The following is a 24,616-nucleotide window of genomic DNA, read 5'->3' on the forward strand; positions in this document are numbered from 1 at the left end:
CACTGTCAAAATTAACAGTAATTCACTGAAATCACTGGGATAAATTACTCATGACTAATCATGATCACTAATTCAGATTAATTAGTTTCCTGTCTCTCTAAGAGCCAGAAAAATCAGTAAACTTTGAACATTCTTTCTACTCCTATCCTCAGAAATGTCTTGGTTTCCTCTCACCCCAAATATTAAAACTCTGACATTGAAGGGTCAAAAGACATGACGTAGTTGAAATACTGCCAGGAATGGTTCTACTGTATATCCGGGAGAAATAACTTTCTTAAGCCAAAGCCTAAACCAAAATGTGAATGGCCCCTCAGAAGGATGAGTTGCTGAAAGGACATGTACAATGTCTTTTTGAAAGATTTAAAGAGTGGGTGTGGTACAAAAAATAAATTCCATAATGAAATATTAATATTAGTGTGTTAAAATACATTTATCATTTAATTTTTGCAGATACACAGACATGCATCTTGCGTAATCCTATTCATCTAACATCATAGTTGATTTCAGATTTAACATAATTTGGAGTTATTGAACTAAACAAACAAGCAAACAAGGATAAGTATCCTTTCCCACACATAGAATTAAAGATTCTAATCTCATATAGATAGATGAGACAGGAAGTATAGTATGTGAATTTGTGGCTGGTGGACAACAACAACTGGAACAATTTATGGGTTGTGCATGTACCTTTGTGGGCTATACACATCTCAAGACTTAAACTGTAGACCAGTGTTATAGACTCATCAGACCAAAAGCCCTTTCAGATTTATGTCTGTTTTCCTAATTGCTATTAATGAAGCCCAGCATACAGAGAGACAAAGTTCTTTTTATTCTATTGGAATAGGAAAGATAATTTTTTAAAAAGAAAAGAAAAAAAGAAAAAAAACAGAAAGTGGGCAATAAACAATACAGTTCCTTTTGCACTTCTAGCATATACTTTGGAATTTTATAAAGTATATTAAAGAGTTGAGTGTCAGAGCTGTCCAAAATAGCAGATAGGAATACTTAGTCCAACTCAAGTTATTTATTAATGATTACTTTGCCAGTCACATTAATTATTTATTAGTTCAGCTTGCCATATATACAATAGTACGGCTAGGAACTTTAGAGGCTATTGTAATGTAATGGGTATAAGACCCACTAATTGACAGTGGGAATCCTACATTCAGTGTTAGGCTTAATCGTGGAATTTTGCTGGTTCTTTGGAAATAGCAGCCACTCTGTGTCAAAACACCCAAATGAGAATTTTAAACCATGCTGGAAGGTGTTAGAATAACCAACCAATAATAGCGTAATCCAGCCACTGACAATTGAGCTGTCACTTCTATTTTCCATTTTGTGATGTTATTATTGGGGGTGTGTGAGTGTGTGTGTGTGTGTGTGAGTGTGTGTGTGTGTGTGTAATTAATTAAATAACCAATCACTTGGTTTTTCATAAGAAAGATAGATAAATAAACAAACAAGCAAGCAAACTAGGAAAGCAATCAGTGATACTTTGAAACGGTGATCAAATTTATTTAGTTGGCATTAGCTTTATTTCAAAAGGCCCCGGATAAGAGACCTTTCATAAAAGCTGTGTCTCCATTCACAACTACCACCGTTTGAAGGAGAATAAAGCAAAATGGGGTGTTGTCAAAGAGCAAATTGGGGTGTCAACTCTCTTTAGCTGCAATCTTGACATATTTCAATTCCTACCAATATAGCCTTTAATTGACTACCCTTGCAGCCCTGGGTTACAAAAAATGTTGCCCACCCTGATTTAAGGGCATAACATCACCTTTCGACTTGTTCCAAGTGTCTCAAAGCCATTTTCCACTCTCACCTCAGAGTCACATGGTCCCCAGTATGTCAATCCTTCTGGCCTCAACCAGGGATCCTTGCCAATCTTTTACCCCTTTTTTTTATTCCTGTGGCTGTTGAGGACCACACTGTCCTGCCAAAGGTCCTGACAACCATGTCAAAGATTATACCCATTCCAGCTGTCAGTTATAGTTTTCCCTCAGCTCCTCCTTCATGCTTAGTCCTGGCCTATGTGTTAAGATCATGGGAAAGAGAGAAAGCTGGCAAAAGGAAGCACAAGGCCTCCAGATAATCAGGAAGCCCCCAGGAAGTGTAGGTAGGCTTTTATGCAGCGAAAAGAAAGAAAGAAGAGGTGGCAGACATGTGGACCTCAGCAGGATTCTTACCCTGACACGGACTAAAGCATGACACCTTAGCACATGTTCAGATACTGATTAATTAGCTGTCACTTTTATTTGTTGACTAGTGAATTATTTATATTCCTAAAATGGTTTAATAATTTAGAGCTGATATCTTAACAAATGACAGCGGAAAGTGACAAGGAGAAGGTGGCACAAAACAACTCTCAACTTAAGTTGAGATCGGTGCTATTGTGCTCTGGGCATTTGAGAAGACAATTTTTTTTTGCTGACTGTTTGCAGAGAAAAAGGAGGGGAAGTACGTTGATTTTGTATTACGTGTTAAAAAGAAAGAACTGCCTATCTCAGTAATCAAAGGGGGGAAAAAGTTCCTTTAAATCAAAAAGAACATGAAATTACTCTGAAGAAATCTACATTTCCATATGAAATGGAAATCATTGTCTTTCTTTTTAAAAAGACTAAATAAAACCTAATTGCAGTGTTTGTTTTAAATTTTTTTTGTCTCAAAGCGTTTCTTTCCATCTTTTGTTGCCACAAAGGCTTTGGATACATATTGATTTTGACCCGCGTGTCACGTTTTTACAGATTCTCCCTTTTAAAAAAAGGAAAAGGAAAAATAACAGCTCCATCCACATATGATGTGGTTATTCTGGATGATTTCAGGACAGAAGCAAAGGGGGGAAAAAAACATTACCATTCTCTGTCTCTTGCAATCTAAATGCAGAAAGGAAGACGTATAATTTGATCCTTAACTAAATCAAGATTCTCACCAAGGGAAATGCTGGAGGAAGTGAAATAATTGAATATAAAATCTCTGAAAAGTCTCTCACATGCAAGTTTCGTCCCCGAAGTCCCAAAGTGGGTGCATAAGTAAACAATAACTTTATTTACAATTCAAAAATAATGAAAGAAGGGAAAAAAGTGCACTTCCAGGGTATGGCACCTCTCAGTTTTCTTCCCAATACCTCAAGGATACAATGCAAGTTTGATAAAGCACAAATGAAATATAGAAGATCTTTCATTTATTCTAGCCTACAAACTATACCTACTGTAGTTGGTACAACTCCCCTGCTGCCAATCTTCCATTCTAAAAAATGTGAGGTTTGGTTTGCCCTTACCAAAAAAAAAAAAAGTCTGCCTCAGTCTAAATAAACAAGGAAGGAAACAAGCAACCCAACAACTTTCAAGACGTGAATGATAAAACATCATTTCTAAAATCAAGAATTCTTTCATGTGATCAGATAAAACCAGTCAATTTCATATTGCTCTAAGTGCCTTCAGATAATGGCAAAAAGTACCAAAACAATTCCTATTACATTTTGTGAAGCTATGCACCTGGCTTTTATTTCTTTCTTGTAAAATAAATGACATGTAAGGCTGATTGTGAACTGCTCTGTAATGATGAAATCATTGACCTTGCTTTTGAGTCAGTTGCACCTTAATCTGATTGCTTGATGTTACGGACATGGTGTTTTTGTTTTGTTTTTTGTTTTGCTTTTCAGTATTACTTAAGCTAAATGAGTTGGAAATATAAAATAATATATGATAATAATATGATATGAATTTTTGTGTATCACTCTAAGAGTTCAAAATGCCAGTGCTGTGTCCCAGAAGTGGGAAGAGCCAGAAAAAAATATATGTAACATGGTATGGCCATTCCGCCAATATTTGATATAATTTGATTTAAACTCAAATTTAATAAAATCAATGCAAAAATTGATTGTTCTCCAAGAACTTATTTCTTTGTTTTGTCAAATTAATTTTAAAAACTTATTTGATAGTGGGTTTTGAATCAGTTTTGGAGTTTACATCCATAAGACACTTCTGCCTTAAATAGTATAAACTATTTGGCTAAATGGATGAAGTGAAGCAGCAGTTTCCTATTTGCCAAAAAAAAAAAAAAAAAAGAAAAAAAAAGAGAGAGAGACAAATATTATTGATTCCCTACATTCTGGAAATGAGAAGCACAATCCCAAATCTGTTGTTTAGGTCCTTTCCAAAAACGAAAAAATAGAGGTCTGATTTAAATATTTGAATTTGTATAAGGTTTTTCTTGAAGTCTATGTATTGCTTTGTTTTCTAAACAAATGGTATATCAAATAACATTTTAGAAGTTGAAGACCTTCCAAATCATGGTTTGGAACAAAATGACAGCTCTACTTCCCTTTCTGATCCTAAAGAAAGAGTTTTGTGGATTAACTTTCTAACCAGGCATATGGATTGGCCTTGAAGGCAGTTCTATGCATTTTTCAGCTCTCCATTTGATTTTCCTTAAGTAACGGATACTTTCTGGAAGATGATTTTATATACACATCCTGAATGATTGAAACTTATAAAATAGCATTATATCAAGAATAAGGTAGAATAGAAATAAAATATAACTTTGGTGAGGGATTTTCTAGTTGTAAAATAAAAATTAATTACATGAGAAAAATATGTTTCAAAAATCAGAAGTAAATCTCTATCTTTAAAGAGTGTTATATGTCTATTTACTAATCTGGAATGGAACTTTATTTTTACATTTAATGGTAAATAACTTAACATTTAATGGCAAATAAAATCAAGGAAGCAACCAATAACTTTTCAGTGGATTCCAACATAATATTCAGAGCAAAACCTCAATAGAATATACAATGAGAAACTCTGTTATTCAGTTAGCTATGCTGTAAGATATGAGCTGTATTTCACTGGACATTATTTAATTCAATATTTAACTTAATTTGTTTGAATTTGTTTTTTCCCCATTTTCAACCCAATATTTTTCCTGTCTTTTAGTTAGGTAAAAGTCATGTTAACTTTTAGTGACAGGATCACTCAGTTAAGCAACTTTGTGGTAATTATTATTATTTTCATTGCTAGAAGAGGTGTGGCTCTTTAGTAAATTTTTAAACAAGTCCACATATATGAATGTATGGAATCAATATTGACGGGAAACCTAAGTGAAACTCTAGAAATTTGAAAATCCCAATAGCCGGAGATGCGTCATTGTTATTTTCATGGTTACATTAGAGTGGATTTTGTTGATTTAATTGTACATTAAAACATCCATTTGGAAAAATATTTTTATTTTTGGGAGAAAGAGGGAACAACGATTTTTATTGAACAACAGAACAACAAAAAATAAAAACAGAGTCACATACTAACTTTTGCAATATAGCTTAATCTTGTATTCCATTGCATTTTGTGCTGAAGATATTTCTCTAAAATTAAACAAGCATGATCATAAAAAGAAAAAAGAAATTATGGACTTTGATGTATACCTGCCATGGAACTTGGGCCATGGACAATAGCTTTAAGAAAGAGTCAGAGGTTTATTCCATGTTGAAAGTTAATCTTAATTTACCTAGGCATGAATGAATGAATGAAGGTATTATCATACATAATTAGGAATTGGAAAACATCCTATCTTTGAATGTATTCGCTTATCCTATAATTATTAATACATTTAAAATTAATTAGTATCCTTAAAAACACATTGCATTATCTCAACATAGATTGTCTAACATAGGAATCAATATTAAATTCAGAAGGCTTTCTCATGACAAAGCTAATAAAGATGTATAAAGTATAAGCATAGGTGTATTTATTATATACACGCCTACAATTAAACTGCCCTTCCCCCCCCCCCACAAATAATATGCAGAAAGTAAAGCAAATATCTACAGGTAAAGGTTAGAGTTGGCATACTAATTTTACAAGTGAGCTTGTAAGTGAAAGAACATTCTCTTTCATAAAAAAAAATCTGGTGATAGGCTGAGGATTGTCTCTGTGACTCATTTTGCAGGATGATACAAGTTCCTCTGTTTTTCCCAAGGTGCCTAGTAGGTGTAGTTAGAGTATATCCGAGTTGTGGGAAACAGTCTCAAAAATAGGGAAAGCAGAGCTTCACAGGTTGTTGGGTTTTATTCCCATCTATGGTGCTGAACAGAGGCACTCACTATTATTAAATTATTTAATAACCACTAATTTCATCATTATTAAATAATTGCACACATTAATGTAACACATGTATGTTTGCATATGTGGGTATACATACACACACATTAAAAATGGTCCTACATGATTTTCACATTTTTTTCAATTTTATTGACATGTGTCAATCGTTCCATAATTCATTTCATGAGCAGTATTTTATTCACAATTAAAGAATGTTTTTCTGAAATGAGCTACTTTGTGCTTTAGAGAAAACATGAGAGCTCAAAATGAATTATTTTTGTGTATAGATAAAGTCAGAAATGTTTCAGAAAATGTTATTTAAAGTCAGTATTTAATATGAATTGATCTAATGACATAATATAAAAGAGCAGTTGCATTTAAAAGAATTGGTAATAATAAAAAAACTTGAAAAGACATTATATATGTATCTCTCTCTCTGTGTGTGTGTGTGTGTGTGTGTCAGTTTCTTTGTAACTTATTGTATGAAATTTAGTTACATTTCAACAAAATATATATTTTGTATACATTTTAAACTGGAAAACTGAATTGCAATATGTGTTTATATAGTAAATGATTAACTGAGCTTGAATTGCACACATTTGTTTCATATGTGTAAAATAAGGGAGTACTCAAATATGACCTATTTTTTCCCTATCCATATTTTTCGCTGTAGATTTTACTACATTTGCCCAATAAAGTATGAATAAAAGAAAAACTCCTGATGCAACTTCAGTAACACAAGTTTCTTATTTCTTTTATGTTTTTGAAGCATGCTCATTAAAGTCCAAAGAGTTCAGAACTAGTCTGAAATTAGCTTTATTTTGAATCCTATATTAAACAATTTTATAGTTCAATACAGAAATAAACACTGAATGAAGACTTTGGAGTTTACATTTAAAGCTAAAATGTATATATTCAGCCATTTAAAAATAATTTCAATTGGGCTATGGGCAATAATAAAATATTACTTTTTAACTGTCTTTAAGAATAATTCTATAATTCTATCATGTTCACTTTTTAAAAAAATCGTCAAGGAAAATTTGGTTCTTCATTTATTAAAATATGATTTTTATTTTAAAGAATTCCAAAAATGAAAAGCTAAGCTCAATTTCCATCTTTTGGCTTTAAAAGATTTCTGACATATTTTTATTTGTTTGTTTGTTTGCTTTAAAATGCTGTAGAAGAACAATAGTATTCCTTTAAAATTTATAGCCCACCCCATGTGGAAGGCTCGCTGTGGGTAACAGTAGATTAAAAACAATTACTGCATCCCATTAAAATTCAAGTTAAGATCCAATTAAACAGTTAAGAACATCATAAATATTAAACTGCAGCCCTCTGGCAGCTTAACCAGAGCCTCCCCAAACCAGCCCAAAATATTATTCAAAAGTATGTAATTTAGGCTAAGGAACATAACAAAAATGTTTCCATTCCAGCAGTATTCATGATCAAATACATTTTGTTATTAATATGAGGCATTATGCATGCCAGAGTCAAAGGGGAAGTGATGATACTATCAAACATGAAGAGATGTCATGTTGTTAGTCAATACACAATCTCTGGCTTTCACTTTCATAAAAAATAAACGCTATAGGAAACAATCCATGTGTGTTTTTCCACAACTTTTCCAATCCATGAATCCCCATGTGCTAACTCTCATGCTTAGCATTTTTCTAACGTGGTAGTTTCATGTGAAGGTAGCTGGCAGTTTTGCCAGAGATAGGTCTCTAAGCCCATATGAAAAGTCACTGTGCCAAAAAAATACATTAAAAGCAAACATTTTGAACACAAATCAGAGATGGGAAAAGAATCAATCTATCCCTGTTAACGGAATTAATAGGTCAAAGCTAAAGAACAGCATATGTTCTGTTAGTCTACCCATGATCTCAGTAGCAGTCTTTGCAAGTTCAAGCTGTTTCTGAAGTAGCTTGAAACTCTTAAAGGATGAATGTTAGTCTGCTTTACTGTTCCTGATCCCATAAAGCATGGAGATATTTTGCCACATATGTATACTTAATACAGTTAAGTATTCTTAACTTAAATTCAAATTAATACTTCAAATCTTGTTTAATAATTGCAGGAAAACAACAAATCTTTATAATGGACCTTAGAGAAATAACACCATACAGAAATATATAGACCTACAATTTGTATTGGTACAAAGCATGCATAAAAAGTCCAATTCATTCAAAATTAACTGAAGACTGGTTAAATGTTTGTTCTTGTCATACCTCTGCCAGACCCTTTTGCCATTACACAAATGAGCAAATATATCATAATGCATTTGTTAAGACTTGGGTAGTATACACATACTGTAAACCACAACAGGAATAAATGCTATCATGGAAATAAAAAGCTGTCCTCCTAATATCACACAGTTCCACATCATTGAGTTAAAATGAGAAGTCTTGGGCCACTTAAATGGTACTCATGTGGCTCTTTCTCAAATTAATTCTAATACATTTCTAATACAATACAGGTGGATTGATGTTGGTCTGGCAAGGAATGGAAGTATGAGAAGATAAAATGAGGATCCTCTAATATGATTTCCATCTTAACTGGGCAAATGCTGTTGTCATAATCCAAGGACGTTAGACATAAAATCCAGATAGACAACCAGGAGAGGTTTGACAGATATTGTTCAAGAGGTATTGTAGATTATGATGCAATACAATATGGTGGAACTCTATAGCGTTACTAATACAATATGGCACAGTGCAGGAGCTGGTACTTCTGGTGTTAACCAGGCAAAACACTTCCTTGCATATAAAAATATAGGCCCATAGGATATTTGTTCATTATCATTTTTGCATTTGCATTAACAGAATTTAGATCTGCTACAAAGAAATACTGCTACAATCACAAGACGAGTGATTAAAAAAATGACACTTGCTATTTGTATCAGCTCCTAAGTACTTTAGAGAACTACATGAGCTGTGGCAGATTCTTTCTTTGCCTCATAACAATGCACATGACCGTTGCAACTTGTTTCTGGGGTGTGATGAGGAAAACTCACATCAGCAGTTGGATTCAATTTACACATGGTAGAATACATCTGGTAACACTTTTGCAATGACAGACAGGGAGTGCAACCAAACACAACACACTCACACACTTACATGTGTACACTCATCAGGTTCCCATGCCAGAAACAAAATGTCTGAATCAAGAAATCAGCTGTTCAAAGAAGAACAAAAGTGATGTTTCTCAGAAGACAAGAAAATTGCTCAGGCAAACATGCAGAAATATTAAGCAACATGGAATGCAATGTTGTTGGTTACTTAGAACATTGCACAGAGCAAACAAGGAAAACAGACCCATACTTTATTTATTACTTAAATAAACAGTTTCTACAGCTTGTATTTTTGTGCTCAATGTTCTGACAATATAAATCCAGTTCCCCATCACTCCCTAATATCTATATTGTTTAGGGCTTTATATACTGTATGATTAGTTGGCAATGGTACTGTTCAATCTGTACTAATCTGTATGCATTTATATTGTCTGAGCTGTTCCCTAATTGGTTTCCATCCAAGTAATCCCACAGAGAATAAGGTTACATGCTGAAAAGAGCTGAGGTGAGAGAGTGGCTAAAAGGGGAATGCAAACTCTTTTTCCTGGTCTTATTAAGAATGCACTGCACACAACTGCATTTCCTAAAAAAAAAAAGAAGAAGAAGAAAGAAAGAAAAAGAAAGAAAAGAAAGAAAAACAACAACAATTGCCTCCTTCTGAGTAAGTAGGAATTGCAGACAGGGAGAGAGAAAGAAGATGATTTGAGACAGATCCACCCATTTTGGGGGTAGCTCGGCCTTAATTCTATATATACAGTTTCTTCACTGACTGGTGGATACGTGGAAAATTATATGTTTCACAGAGAGTATGGGATTTATTTACAAATGTGTGAAAGCAAATGGGAATGAAAAGGAGAGAATCTCCTTTTTTTTCCTCTCCCCCCATCTTTGCCTCCCATATCTTTCAGCAATAATGCTAACTTTTGTTTTCTAAACCTATTTTTCAGTAACATTGGAATGGGCAAATCCCTTACAACCCAATATAGTCATTACAATTACACGTTAGAAAAAAGAGGTAATCTAATAGGCCTACTTCGACAGAGTTAACATTATCTATCTATCTATCTATCTATCTATCTATCTATCTATCTATCTATCTATCTATCTATCTATCATCTATCTATCTATCTATCTATCTATCTATCTATCTATCTATCTATCTATCTTTCCTGGGATCATTAGATGCCTTAAGTGATACCTATTATTGTCCAACACAAAAGATGGGCAGGTTGGTGCTGCTTCTTATAAATCAATACAGACTCTTTCATTGATGCCAGAGCTCGCCGGGCTACTTCTGCTGAAATAAAACACGAAATCACCATTTTGTTAAAGTGGCATCAGCACTACCAAACTATGGGTTACTAGATATATAATTCCCATTAAATATGGACCGTGAAGATGAGAAAAAGATGAAGAAACACTTGTGGGTTAAAGAGATGTCAGATTCCTTCTCTTTTATCACCAGATAATTATGAGAAAGCTTGTAAATATATTTGTGCATTTCTCTGTCTCTCTGTGCATATTTTGAATGGAAACTTCAGTTATATCAAAAGGACTCACAAGCAAAGTGTTTGGGAATAATGTATTAGACACAGAATACTAAAGAGATCTCTGTGTGTCTCCTTCATTTTAAAACTGTAAATGTAAAACCAACCCTATTGCTGGAAATATTGGCATGAAGTTTGAATTAATACAGAAAAGTTTATTTTAAAATTGCAAGAATGCCTTTTTTTGATTAATGCAGATGGATTGATTTTATTTTTTTAAGATCACATCAGACAGTATAGTGAAAATTGCATTAAAATTAATTATTCTACAGGATATGACTCTGATATATATTTAAAAGTGTAATAAGCTCAGCACTACTGATTATGGGATTTTATGGCAGTGAATTTTGAAAGCAAATCATATCGGAGCTCTATTTTGGCAAGTAGAAGTAGAATGGATATACCCAGAATGCATTTCCAGTTATTTAAACATGGAGATTTAAAAGAGATTTATGAATTAAATATGGAGAATCAGGTTTTAGTTTATTTTTAGAGGTTTGTGATATGGTGGCACTTTCATGTTAAAAAAAAAAGTGACGTGTGCAAATTAGGCTCACTGATTTGAAGAGACTTTATTTCCTGCATTCTCAGAATAACAGTTTATGTTGGATGCCTTCTTCTGTTTTATTATGCTGGATTTTATTTTAAAAGATCTGATACATATTCACTACGTTTTTTTCTTTAAAAAAATCTTATTTCTTTTCAGCATTTTGTTTAAAATGTTTTTTTGCAATAAAACTCTATTTTTTTAAATGAATGCTGTTTGGTTTAATTTTATTTAATTTTATTTCATAGAATCCCCATAAATTATTAGACATAAAATAAAATATACATCAAACGTATATATATTTCAAGACCAAACTAAATATGTGTGCTACAAAGATGACAACTTAAAAATACTGTTCACCCCTTTATTATTTCTCTACTAACTTCACTCCCAATAAACTAGTTTGTAGGAAATGTACTGTCAGATAAATTGACCAAACCTTTGGATTGGCCCATAAATTTTATTTTGCTATCTCTTTTTGTGATCAGAAACAGTTTGATTCTGTGAATTATACATACATGTCTAACCTGGAAATCTAATTGGTCAATGTAATATAAACCTTTGTAAACTTTCAAAGTGCCTTTATTTTATATGCAATATAGATTTTATATAAAAATAAAAACATTTATAATTATGGAATTAATTCAGTATGCAAAACAAATGCATCCATCCTAATAATAATTAGTGATAGATATGAAGGTAATGTAATATCTGCATTTTCATAGTATACACGAAAGCATATCTGAGGGAAAAACCCCAACCTGTTTCCATGCATTTTAAAGAGGATGTCATGCATAAATGACACAGTATCCTTAAAGTACAATATGTAGAATTATAGTCTTAAATATTTCATGAAACGTGCAAAATATATAGCTTGATTATTAGCCTTCCCTATCACTGAAACAATAACCTTACAATTATTGATATTTATATGTATTTCTTGATATTTTACATAGACATATTCTCCATTTATGTTTAAAGTGATTAACTTTATGTTTATGTTGTAATCAAAATGCAGAAAGAATAGAGAATATAATAAAAATAATTAATTTTGCAACCTTAAATATTGATAGACATCCCTACTATCTTGCTTTCAGGCAACATGTTAGATCTCACAACACAATATTATACTATTTAAATATGTTACCTATATCCCACAAAGGTGTATTATGTACATAAAGTTTCTGTGAGTTTGCCCTATTGATTTCAGTGGGATTTGCAACTGTATATGAAATTATGAATTTTATTGAAAATCTAAAGTGTGTTGATAGCTTTTATTTGCACTATTGCTAAGTCTACGTTTTGTCACCTGCCTACATAATTTAAAGGGCTAACATTTTCTAGCAGAAATTATCTTTGTATTCAAATTGCCTTTGTATTCAATTGAAAGTTTGTATACATTATTCAGAAGTGTATGTACAATTTATAATTTCCAAAAACAACTCATCCACTTTGCTTGTGCCATTTTTTCTCTAAAATATAAGCCTTAATACTACAAACTAGCTAAGAAGACAGCATGGATTTAACCATTTAGCACCTACTTTTTGTAGATGCCTCTGTTCTATTTGGGTGGAATTTCCCATGGCCTGGCCTGATATCCTAATGTGCTTAGTAAAACTTAAAGAAAAATATGCTGTTTCTGCAACAAAGCCCTAAGGCAAGCCTTATTTAACTTACTGGTAACCACAGTTACTTCGTTTATCTTGCATAAGAGAGAACTTCTTATTTAATTTACCAATCTATTATAGACAGGGACCCTCCTCCCCCAAGAGCACAAGGTCACTATTATATGTAAGGAAAATTAAGTTGATCTTCTTGGTTGCCTTAGAGTTCTTTTAGTTCAACTACTCCAATAAATGAACATGTACAACAAGCCGAAGGGCTTTTTATTACAAATTTAATTCATTTCTCTAGACAACTGTGAAATTTGCCATTGACATTAGTCATTACCCCAAGGCGAACTAAAAGATGATCTCAGTTAATAAATGATCCTTAACAAGGAACACTCCCTATCTTCTTTGATATTGGCACAGCCACATTTTATTAATGTAGGGATTGCTTCCTGCCAGAACACTAGCATTCACAACTATTTGGTGCACTTGTTTCCTCTTCCGGCTCCTAGTATTAATAATTATGCAATGGAGTAATTAACAGCACAAAGCGATGGTACCTTGAGCTTCCAGCTAGATTTTTTAACATGTTAACCTTCTGGGAAATAACGAACAGAAGCAAAGAGTCTAGCCAAATAAATGCAGGTTGATTTCACAGTGTGTAAAAGGCTAATTATCTGTGAAAAGTCTGACCTCAAGTAACAGACGCACACAAATGTGCAGGAATTTTATTTTAAATAAAACTCAGAGAGTTTCAGTGCCTGACGTACTACACTTACTTAGAAAGCAGTCCCAACTGTATCTTCAAACTTTGTCAGAGAAACACAGAGATATTTATCCACTCCATCCAACTATGATAGATAGATAGATAGATAGATAGATAGATAGATAGATAGATAGATAGATAGATAGATAGATAGGATAAAATTTACACTAGTTACATGCAAATATTGTACTCCTATATAATAAATTGTAACTGGTTATTTGGGATTTATTGGGAAAATAAGCTTTCTTCCTTCATTCCCTAGTATATAAACCTTGCATATGACAGAAGTGGGTTAAGTGCATATTGTTTACTGAAGACAGGATGCCATAAAATACCAGAAATATCATTGCGTTTAAAAACAGATCCTATGCGTAATTCATTCTGATATAAGAATATTTATCCACTACCAATAATAAGAAAACCACTTTTTTTTGTCGCAGAAAAAAAGGCATTTGCAAAAAGCAAACACATTACTGAGTGTGTAAAAATGCAATATTCCCATTTTCTAGTCAGACTTCCAATTTATTGAAGTAACAGAGCAGAAAATGCACTGACAGCTGTTACATTTTATTGCGAATTAGTATATACGTTTTATATCCACTGAGCAAATGCATGATACATTGTATTCCAGTAATTGCCACTGGCTTTCAAAATGGAAACTGAATGATGTTAGTGCAATTACACTCAGGAGAGTAAATGTAACAAGCCTCCGTTCTACATTAGAGTTCTTTAACAATACGAGGAATATACAGTATATATTTATATGTACACACACACCAAACCAACACACAGATAAAAGGTCAAAACACAGATAAATTATTTGGAATAAAAATGAATCACACTGTTTTAGTACAGCTCTTGTAGGTTAGGAGATTAATAAAGTCTCTATGAAAGACATGGAGATTTTCACCAGCCTGAAGTTATTACTTTCACCCAGCTTCAAAACTCTTTCTCCCCCCCCCATCCCTCCACACATTTTGAATAGGGGAGGGGGGGAGCAGAAGGGGATACAGTTGAACAGTTGGAAAGAGTTTTCTTTTCACATCAAAATGCAAACAGTAACTCCTGTTAAGCAAATACTTTTCAATTTAATGTTTACCTGTGCAAGCAATATAATGTCTGGCAGTGTGCATTAATATCATGTATGTATGTATGCATGTATGTGTATAAGGGTACGTGTGTGTGTATAAGTAATCATTTCCCTATGGAGAACCTTAGCTGCAAGTATTGTGTTAGGATTTATTTCAACGAGCTGATGTTAAGAGAAAGAACTAACTGAATGCATTAAGGAAAAGACAGCTCAGTTCTCCCACTCCCAAGCCCGTACTAACCTTAATAGTACATCTTAAACCATTTCTTTTGGAAACCAGTATTCTGACAGCTTCTTCACCTTCATTCTTTATGGTGAGACATTCAGGAAGGTCAGCCGTATCATTCCCTCTAGTGGCTACTTGCTCTATTTGCAGCAACATGGAAAGTGGCGGCCCTCCAGCAGACCACCTCAGGGGCATTTGTGTAATTTCTAAGCTTACAAGAGAAAGAGTGTGTGTGTGTGTGTGGGGGGGAGTCTGAGCAGAGAATAGACCAGGCAGTCTATCGCAGCAGCAAATAAAAATTATCAGTCATTTAAAACAATATGTTAGTGAGGGCTACAACTTAATCAACACCAACCTGCTGACATAGATTTGCAATTTAAACAGGTTATTAGTGATCGAATTAGCGACATGTCACAACTTGAATCTGATTTATTAGAACAACCGATGAATGCGAGGGGATCATAAACAACATAGGAGGCATGTTTCAAAGCTTAGTGACTGTAATGCCACACAAGTTTGAAAAAGTATAAAGTAAAGGGCAGACATTACCACAAATGCATTTTTGTTCTTTTTTTTACATAGTGACGTTGCTGGAATAATAAGCATTTATTATTATGGTTTTCCCCAGTTGATTGGGAAGAAATTGATAGGTGTATTAAAAATACCAAGTGACTGACTGCAGGACAACAACAACAATAATAATAATAATAATAATAATAATAATAATAATAATAATAATAATAATAATAATAATAATAATAATAATAATACCCTCCCAGTGAGACACTATACCTTAATGTGCTTGTGGAGGTTGTGTGCTCTGAAGAAGATGAGAGCTCTGCCAGAGGTTCAACTATATTGGACAGGTCTCATCAGAGGACTCAGTCAAAGAGTGTCCCTCCCATAAAAAAATACGGCGAGAAATATTTTTTCAGAAACCCATACCCTGTTGATCATTGCCAGGTTAACAAGGGCCACGCTATTTTGGGAATTCCTGGACCTTTGATGAGAACAGGGGTAACATAGCTCAGGCCTGTTGTCTAATAAACCAGGGCCAGCAGCTGCAGAACTACTGGAAGAAAAGTTGTTTCCCCATCACAGATATAGGAAGGCTGAAAAGAAAGAAATAATGAACTGCTATGAAAAACAAGCTCCCACATGAAGAGGATATGTACCTCTTCTGGAAAGAACAACACCCAAAATCAGAAATAAAAAAACAGAGGCTACCTGATCAACACCGATTTATAATATGAATTCCAAAATGCAATTGCAAAAACTGCAAGGTTACCCAAGGCCTTGCCAGAAGTAGCTCAGGCTGCAGAGAAATACCATGGTGAGTCGATAATAGAGGAAGCAGCATAGCTGTTGAACCATTTTCATTCCCAAACCAGGCACCCTCTTTTCTGCCTTCTTCTTAAAACGAATAAAACCATCTAACTAAAGAAATAGAGGATTTGAAACAAAGGATAACTGAGTATCTAGAACAGCACAAAAATAACAGAATAAGTTTCTTTCATTGAAGCTTGTTCCAAGAAATAGCTAGCCCAAGCATTAAAAGGTGCCAGAACTGTAATACTAAATACAATCACCAGCTCATTGTAAGAAACTAATGTACAGCACAGCTGCGATTATAATTGAATACCTGGGATGCAAACTAACCAAGAAAAAAAGCCAAAAATAGTGCATCACCAAAGTGGAAAATCAGACTTGAAAATAAGATCAGCATGCTGAGATCAGATGCAAGCAAATTAGAACACATGAAAGAAAAGAAACTCAAGAGTAAGAATACCCCGAAGTACCTGATCATGAAATATCAATTAGAAGAAAGGAAGATTAAGGAAGCGCTGGAAAGCAGCAAATAACAACATTTATAGTCAAGAATATCAGTAGATATGATGCTCAAATTACACACTATAGGCAGAATTTCCAATTTCAGTTGAATCAGAAACCACCAATGGAGATAATGCAGTGAACCATAGGTGGTATTCAGCAGGTTCTGACCAGTTCTCCAGAACTGGTAGTGGATATGTTGAGTAGTTCAGAGAACTGGTAAATACCATCTCTGAGTGGCCCAGCCCCCATCTATTCTCTACCTCCTGAGCCCCAGCTGATCAGGAGGGAATGGGGATTTTGCAGTATCCTTCCCCTGCCATGCCCAACAAGCCATGCCCACCAAGCTGTGCCATGCCTACCAAGCCACGCCCACTGAACCGGTAGTAAAAAAAATTGAATCCTACTACTGCAGTGAACCATCAACAACTGACAAAGAAAAGAAACAGTGAAGTTTTGAGGGTTAGCTAGGGATGATCCAAAGAAATATAATAAGAAGCAACTTGGATAAAGGAGATGGATAAGAATAAAAAAGAAGCTGAAATGAAAGCACTTGTAATAAGAACAGAATTAGAGGTGGAGAAAAGTTAAAGAAGATCAAGAACTGGACAGCAGCATTAAAGATGAACTGCATGGTAGACATTTGACTGGTCTATGCCCACTCATTGCCAACTAGTTTAACAACATACTGCAGTGAAGTGAAATTGAAAATTAGTTAACGTCTGGCAAACCCTACCTGATAGTGAAAGATCTAGCAAAAGGGGCTGTACTAGGCAAATGCAAGCCAATTACCTGCTTATCAACAACTTTCAGATTGCTAACTGGTGTGGTTCCTGATGTAGTCCGACAGCATTTAGTTGAAAATAAGCACCTAAACAGAAAGGAAGCTGCCCAAAGTGCAGAAGAACAAAAGATTAATTCCTAATAAAATCAATTAAAAACAAATCAAGACACTGGATGAAGAGGATTGCGAGAAATATTTAGCCATCCTTGAACCTTACAATGACAAGCACACTGAAGTCAGGAAGGAGATTACTAGTAAACATCATGAAAGCGAATAAGATCTTAAAGTGGAAGAAATGCATTCAAAGCAATTAAGCATCTGGCCAATTCCAGTCATTAGGTACACAGCTAGAATGGTGGACCGGACTCAGGCAAAAATTAAAGTCCTGGATACAAAGACCAGAAAAATAATGACAACAAATCATACATATAAATTGTACAACTTGGGGGTGGAGATGGGGGATATGTTTGAGTGGAGGCTAGGCGGGAGAAATGACAAATAGAAGTTGAAACAGAAGACCTGCTTCCTTTTTAGGGAGCTCAGGAAAAAAATTGTTTGGGACTCCCTGTTGGCAGATCAATAAAGGAATTGAGTCGACCATCTCCCTGAAGAAATATATATTGGTGTAGGAGAAAATTTTTGCAATGTCCCAGAAGAATGGCTGAATTCATGCATCCAGCCTGTACTAAATGAATTGTGATGATGAAGAGACAGCAGTCTAGCACAAATCCATTTAATACTAATACTGGTATACTCTATAACCAAGAAGAGGAAGACTAAGATAGACAAGTCAAGGTAGTCAAAAAAAAACTATATTAGAGATATTTTGAAATCTTATTAATGTCTTTGTTTGCTCAGTCTTATTAGGGAAGACAGAAGATGTAGCTTTAGAGTATGACGTCCCTTTCGGGAGAGGGGGCGGTATATAAACGCTAATAATAAATAAATAAATAATAAATAGACGTGAAACTTGGATTTGGATGAGAAGACATACCTAGCCTGAGGGCAAGTCAGGGCAGGAGGTGTTATCCAAATGCTTAATGAGAGCTCCAAGCTAGCCAAGGCCAGCTGGAAATTATTGAATCGTATCCCCAAATGTGTAACATATTGTGCAGCCCATTATGCTACTCAAGTCAATCCAAAAAAATCTTCTTGGATTGAACTCTGTGGCTTTTACCTTTTGAGAGTTTAAAGAGGAGGCAACCAACCAACCCTCAAATCAGCCGAAGTTTGTATTTTTAAGGAACTTCAATTATGTAAATGAAGAATCCCATGCAATTGTCAGAAACGTTTTCCATGTCTCTGAATTATTTTAATAAATTCCTATGAGATTTTAAAAAATGAAAAAGAGGCAGCACCACAAGCAGCAGAATCATAACAATTGGAAAATTGGCACAATAGGATATTTTGAGAATTTATTTTCTTCACAAAGTATCTTTCTACAATTAAGGATTGTATGAGCAGGGTTACTAAATAGGTTAGCACCAAACTCTTCAAATTAAGAACTAGGCCCACGATCTGGCATTATTTCTCCAGGTAACATATAATAAGTTATACAATCAATACCGGCAGGGTGTATAGAAAAAAAAAAACTTTCATGCTAGCAAAATCCCTATTCAATACTACTGGCCCAACACCCTATACAATATTTTTCGAAGTCAGCTTTAGTGACCTAGGAGGGAATGTCTAACAATATACCCTTTTGCAGAATAAATTGTTGCCATGACTTCGGTAAACTAAGGATTCTAATCCACATGTTTCTTTTTTAAAAAAAAAATCTTTCTAAAGCAGTTTCTATAGAAAGTTTATCATCCTTGGCAACTTTAAAATGTTGTGGACTTCAACTTCCGGAAACTGGCCACAGAAATTGTGGGAGTTAAAGTCCACATATTTTAATTTTCATGAGGTGAGAAACACTGATCTAAAGTGATCAGTGCTCTACCCACATAAATCTACTTGTTCTGAGTATACAATTGATTTTTATCTTTGCAGCAGAATCCTAATAATCCCCAGGAGACGTGCATTTTTTTTTCAATTGCCATTGCTTTATATATGAAATCATTGTTTTAATTTTACTGTATCAGAGGCAGTGGTGGGATACGACTGGTACATCCCAGTATGGGCATACTGGTGCCTGCTGGGAGCACCAGGTACCATTCCGGTACAGTGCTCCGGATGACCCACCTGCCCGCCCACTCTCCTTACTGCTATTTGAGCTGATTTGGGCTTTCGCACATGCACACAGAGTGTACGGCGCCTGAGCAACACTCCGACAAGCAGCTGGAGCATCATGGACAGTAAGTATGCATGCATTCACTGTGCGGGGGCTGCACAATTTCACGTGGTGGATGCCGGGCCCCCTTGCAGCGTACCAGTTGTAACAGGATCCGGAACCCACCACTGCTCAGAGGTATACATAAAACAAATCTTTTTATACTTTTGATGCTGTTTTCTGTTGCATCTCACCCAGTGGTGGGTTTCAAAATTTTTTAGAACCTCTTCTGTAGGTGTGGCCTGCTTTGTGGGAGTGGCTTGCCAGCCGTGTGACCAGGTGGGAGTGGCTTGCCAGCCATGTGACTGGGTGGGCATGGCCAATTTGTAAAATGTGGTGAGACTCACTTAACAACTCTCTTGCTTAGCAACCAAAATGTTGGCTCAGAAACTCTGACATTTGAAGCACGCAAGTCTTAAAGCTGTCAAGTTACAAAACCCTTGAACCCCTAACCCTTTAGAAAAAAAACCCCAGGGGTGTTCAAACTTGACAGCTTTAAGACTTGTGGACTTCAACTCCCAGAATTCCTCCTCTCGCTCTTCATCTTGATGATGTGCGGATGGGCGAAGGGAGGGAGCTGGAACCGGTTCTAAACGGCACTGTAGATTTGTGGAACCTCTTCTATAGAAGAGATTAGAACTGGCAGGAACCCACCCTGATCTCACCTGCACTGACACCATAAGATATGCACAATAACACAGATACAAGCACAGACAGGACTCACTTGGTTAAATACTGTAGTTTGTTAGTGTGTTAGTGCTTTATTTCTAAAGTAGTTTTTATAACCTAAATTGCTAGTTTTAAGTATTTAGGTGTTTAATATTTAGCTATTTATACTGTCACACCAAATCATTTTATTTACTTCTATTGGCTTCTAGAAAATCTTAAGATTCTTAATTTGAGCCTTGTAGTTTCTGGTAAAAAATAGCATTAAATGCTAACCAGTAACTGTAATAAAGGTAATCAAATTTTTCATGATGCCATCTTTTTCATCTCCTACAGTCTTTAGGATATACATTCACAATTTGGAGCCAGCCTGGGCTTTCCTTTTGCATTCCATCCTGAGGATATTTTTAAAACTATTCTTGAGGTTTTCCCAATTGTTTGTTTTTGAAGTGCTGTTTGGGGGTGGGTAGAGAATGAGGAGATTGGAGTTCAAATTTGGGCGGGTTTTTTTTTTTGCTACTATACCTGGGAAAGACTCCTAACACTACAAAGCAAAAGATGAAAATATTAGAAAGAAGTGTTGGGGAACTTAGGGTTGTTAATTATATTTCTAAAAGCTGACATCACTGTTGCTGAGTCATCTTGGCATTTTATTACTCTAGGCCTTCATAAAAGGGCCCAAGAATTCCAAACCATTTTCAAATGCTACTGAGATCGTATTTTTATATTCTGACAGTACAGCATTCATTCCAACGTACATTGCTTATTTTCAAGTGGATATTGTGACATTGTCTTTCAGCTTAGAGTGTCTCTCTTCAAGCACCTTATTTGCCTGATCTGACTCCAATGTGTGACTTCACACATTCCCCAGAGTACTCATTTCAAGTGTCATAACATCCACAAGAAGAAAGTTTCCAAAGTAGAAGAGTTTGATTCTCCTGGCTAAACCGAACTCCTCTTTTATTTCATTGATCTTTTGAATTGTTTAGTTTACATGTATTTTTCTGATTCCAGGTGAGGTGTCAATTCTTCTGGCTCTATTTTGTTTTGATCTCTGCATTTCTTAAACTTTACAATACTACTATTGAAAGATGCTTCTATTCAAACTCATAAATCCTATACCATGATTATATATTCTTTTTTTATATATTATTTAACCTAGATTGTTTATATAATAAACATGTCTTAGTACTCTGCTAAAGTTGTTAACACATTTTCCTTTTCATTCAGTTTGATGAGAAATAAAGTCCTTTCTTTGAAAGAAGGTAATATTTTAAATGAAACCTTTATGGGTGTTTTTAGATGTTGCCTAAGTTCTGGAAGAGCTGAAAAGTATGTGTGAATTTTCTTTCCATATATAATCATCTCTGTAATGATTTGCAACCCCTGACGTATCCCAAGGTTCTGAGAAAAAGTATTGTTAGGGAGACTATCACATGATAGAGAAATATACTATAGAAAAAAACAACAACAGCATTCTCTGCAATTTCACAACAGTGAAACTGATTCACTGAAACAGTGAATACTATTTTTTTTAAAAAAAATCCCAAAGACATTCCAAAGCATCCTATAGGTCAAATACCAAAACAAAAACCTTAGGTTTTAAGTGCTCCATCACTGGAGGTTTTCAAGAAGAATTTAGACAACCATTTGTCCAAAATTGTATAAAATCTGATCAAGAAAGTGTTGGGCTAGAAGATCTCCAAGGTTCCTTCCAACTCTGTTAGTCTATGAGACAGTAGTTCTATGTTTTTAATTACGGTAACTGCAAAACATTTTGAAAATTAGAAGACAGCTCAGAAGCTCTCATGTTTCGTTTATGTTATCTTTCACTTATTGTACCTTGCTCCATAACTTTATATAATCTTATTTATTAGCTTCATTTATGCATCCCATTTCCCAAAGATCCTTGTAGCTTATCTATGGATCTTCCTATATTTTCTCTCCATAACAACAACCCCATGAGTTAGAGAGATGAGACAAGATTGACTGGTCCAGAGTCACCCGCTAAGTTTTTCTTGTCTGAGAACAGGCTTCAATCAGTGTCTCTGCAGTCTCTGAACATTTTAAGCAGTGATCCAATCTTCTCATGTTGGACTTTATAAATGTCCTTAGTTTTAATCCCTGGATTGATTGCATAGTATTGGTTAACAGTCTGACAGTGTTCTTGCACAGGAATCCTTTTTCACTTGACGTATAGACCAAAGACTGGTCAAGAAAAAAAAATAAGCTCAAAATGCTAGCTCAGCAAATAGTGCTTTCTCTTTATACCTGGTCTGAAATTATCCTAAAAACTTTCATGGTGGCTTCTGTTCAAGATTTGAGAATGAAAACAAACAGGGTATATTGAAGTTGGCTGGTGGTAGCAGTGGTCTGAGATTTTAGACATGACAGCAATATGGGGAACTGTGGAACTGAAATGAATGCTTAAATATTACTATCCATAGAAAGACTGGTGAGAAAGGCATAAATGCTGAATGAATATTGAAAAATGGTACTGCTGAAGATCTAGACAGTTAAAATACAGGTGTGATCCCCTTATGGCAGGCTGCTGTACAACATGCTTAATGTGTATTTGTGAAAACTGTACCTGTTTTTGAGAGTGGGAAGCATCCTGTTATTCCTTATTCAGAGAGAAAAGTAACTAGAATGAATAGCAAAATTAGATATTGATCAGTTTGTTAACTCTGCTTGGACAAATGTTGGACAGAAGCCTGATTGAAAGAAGTTGAGAAGCGACAATGAGTACAATTTGTGAAGTGCATTGTGGCTTTATGCCAGTCAGGAAGGGTGGGTCATTGGAAACATATCAATCTCTAACCAGCTCTAAGAGCTGGTGTAAGAGATATTTTCCCTAATATAAATGGCACTTCCCCTAATAATTGTAATGTATTTGAAAAAGTCATTGAGATTCTTTTATGAGGGAATCCATATCACTTTGCATGATCTTGCAAAGAGAAAAAAATGCAAGGGAAAAATTGCATCAAAAACCTAAAAAAACAACTGGTGCCCCCAAAACAACTGGAAGAGTAACTGCTTAAATATATTAGGTGAACATAGTGACTTTTAGTAAATCATTATTTCAGGGACAATTAAGATTGTAAGACAATATTGCCTGTGGTTTGTACACACTAGCTAGTTTGAGCATTACCTGACAAACTAGCCAGTCAGTGGGAAAGTCAGAGAAAATTCTGGTGTGTTATAATATCTCTAGGCAGACAGAAGTGACTAGTAGCAGCACAAGACAAGGACAAATATGCAACGTTCAGTGAGGTTGTTATAGCTTCAGTGCTGAAAATTAGAAAGACATATATTTTGTAATTGGCATTGCTGACAAAGAAGTGGCACTAAAGTTACAGATGGAGTCAGAACTGATGCTGGAACAAGCCAGCCTGAATAGCTTGTCACTTGGAGCTCATTAAGAAGTAAAATGCAGATCAGGGAACAGCTGAGCAGCTGGGTCAGGTTGTTCATTGGCTAATTTAGCCTAAACAAGAAAGAGGAAAAGAATGAAACATGTTCCAGGAGAGTAAAAAGAAAGCAAATCTCTGGCAGAAGGGGAGATGTCACCCACTTGATGCAGTGACAAAAAATTTGGAAGAAAGCTGACAAGTTGAAGAAGGAAAGTGCAATGAATTGGATAGGTTTTTTTGGGGCTACCTTAAAATTGCTATTCAACGGAGATTTCTTTGTTGGGTCATTGTTACATTATATTTTAAAACTAAAGCTTGTCCTTGTGCTTAGAATATGTTTGTTGTTGGGTTCACTGTATAAGGAATATTTTAGTTAAGTGCCAGTAGGTGTTGGATAAAGGTATTCAAGTAAGGACTGGCCTATGTGTGACAACAATGCATAATGCTCTTTTATTAGTTTAAAATGAAAGGTGTATAATTGGAATCACATGAGCCTTAAAGCTTTAGGTAAGTTGTGCAGCTGCTCCAAAATTTGCCACCCAACTGTTAATTTTAGGATGATCAAAATGATTACTGGTAGGAGAGTAACCATATGAACTATATTTACAGTTGTCAATTACATTGTGTGGATTACCAATTTGTTTCAGGTCCAACATCAATGTGTTTGTGTTCAGAGCACTTTGGAGTCAGCTCATAT

This window comes from Natrix helvetica, assembly GCF_964273705.1.
Source record: "Natrix helvetica genome assembly, chromosome: 3".
Lineage (NCBI taxonomy): Eukaryota > Metazoa > Chordata > Lepidosauria > Squamata > Natricidae > Natrix > Natrix helvetica.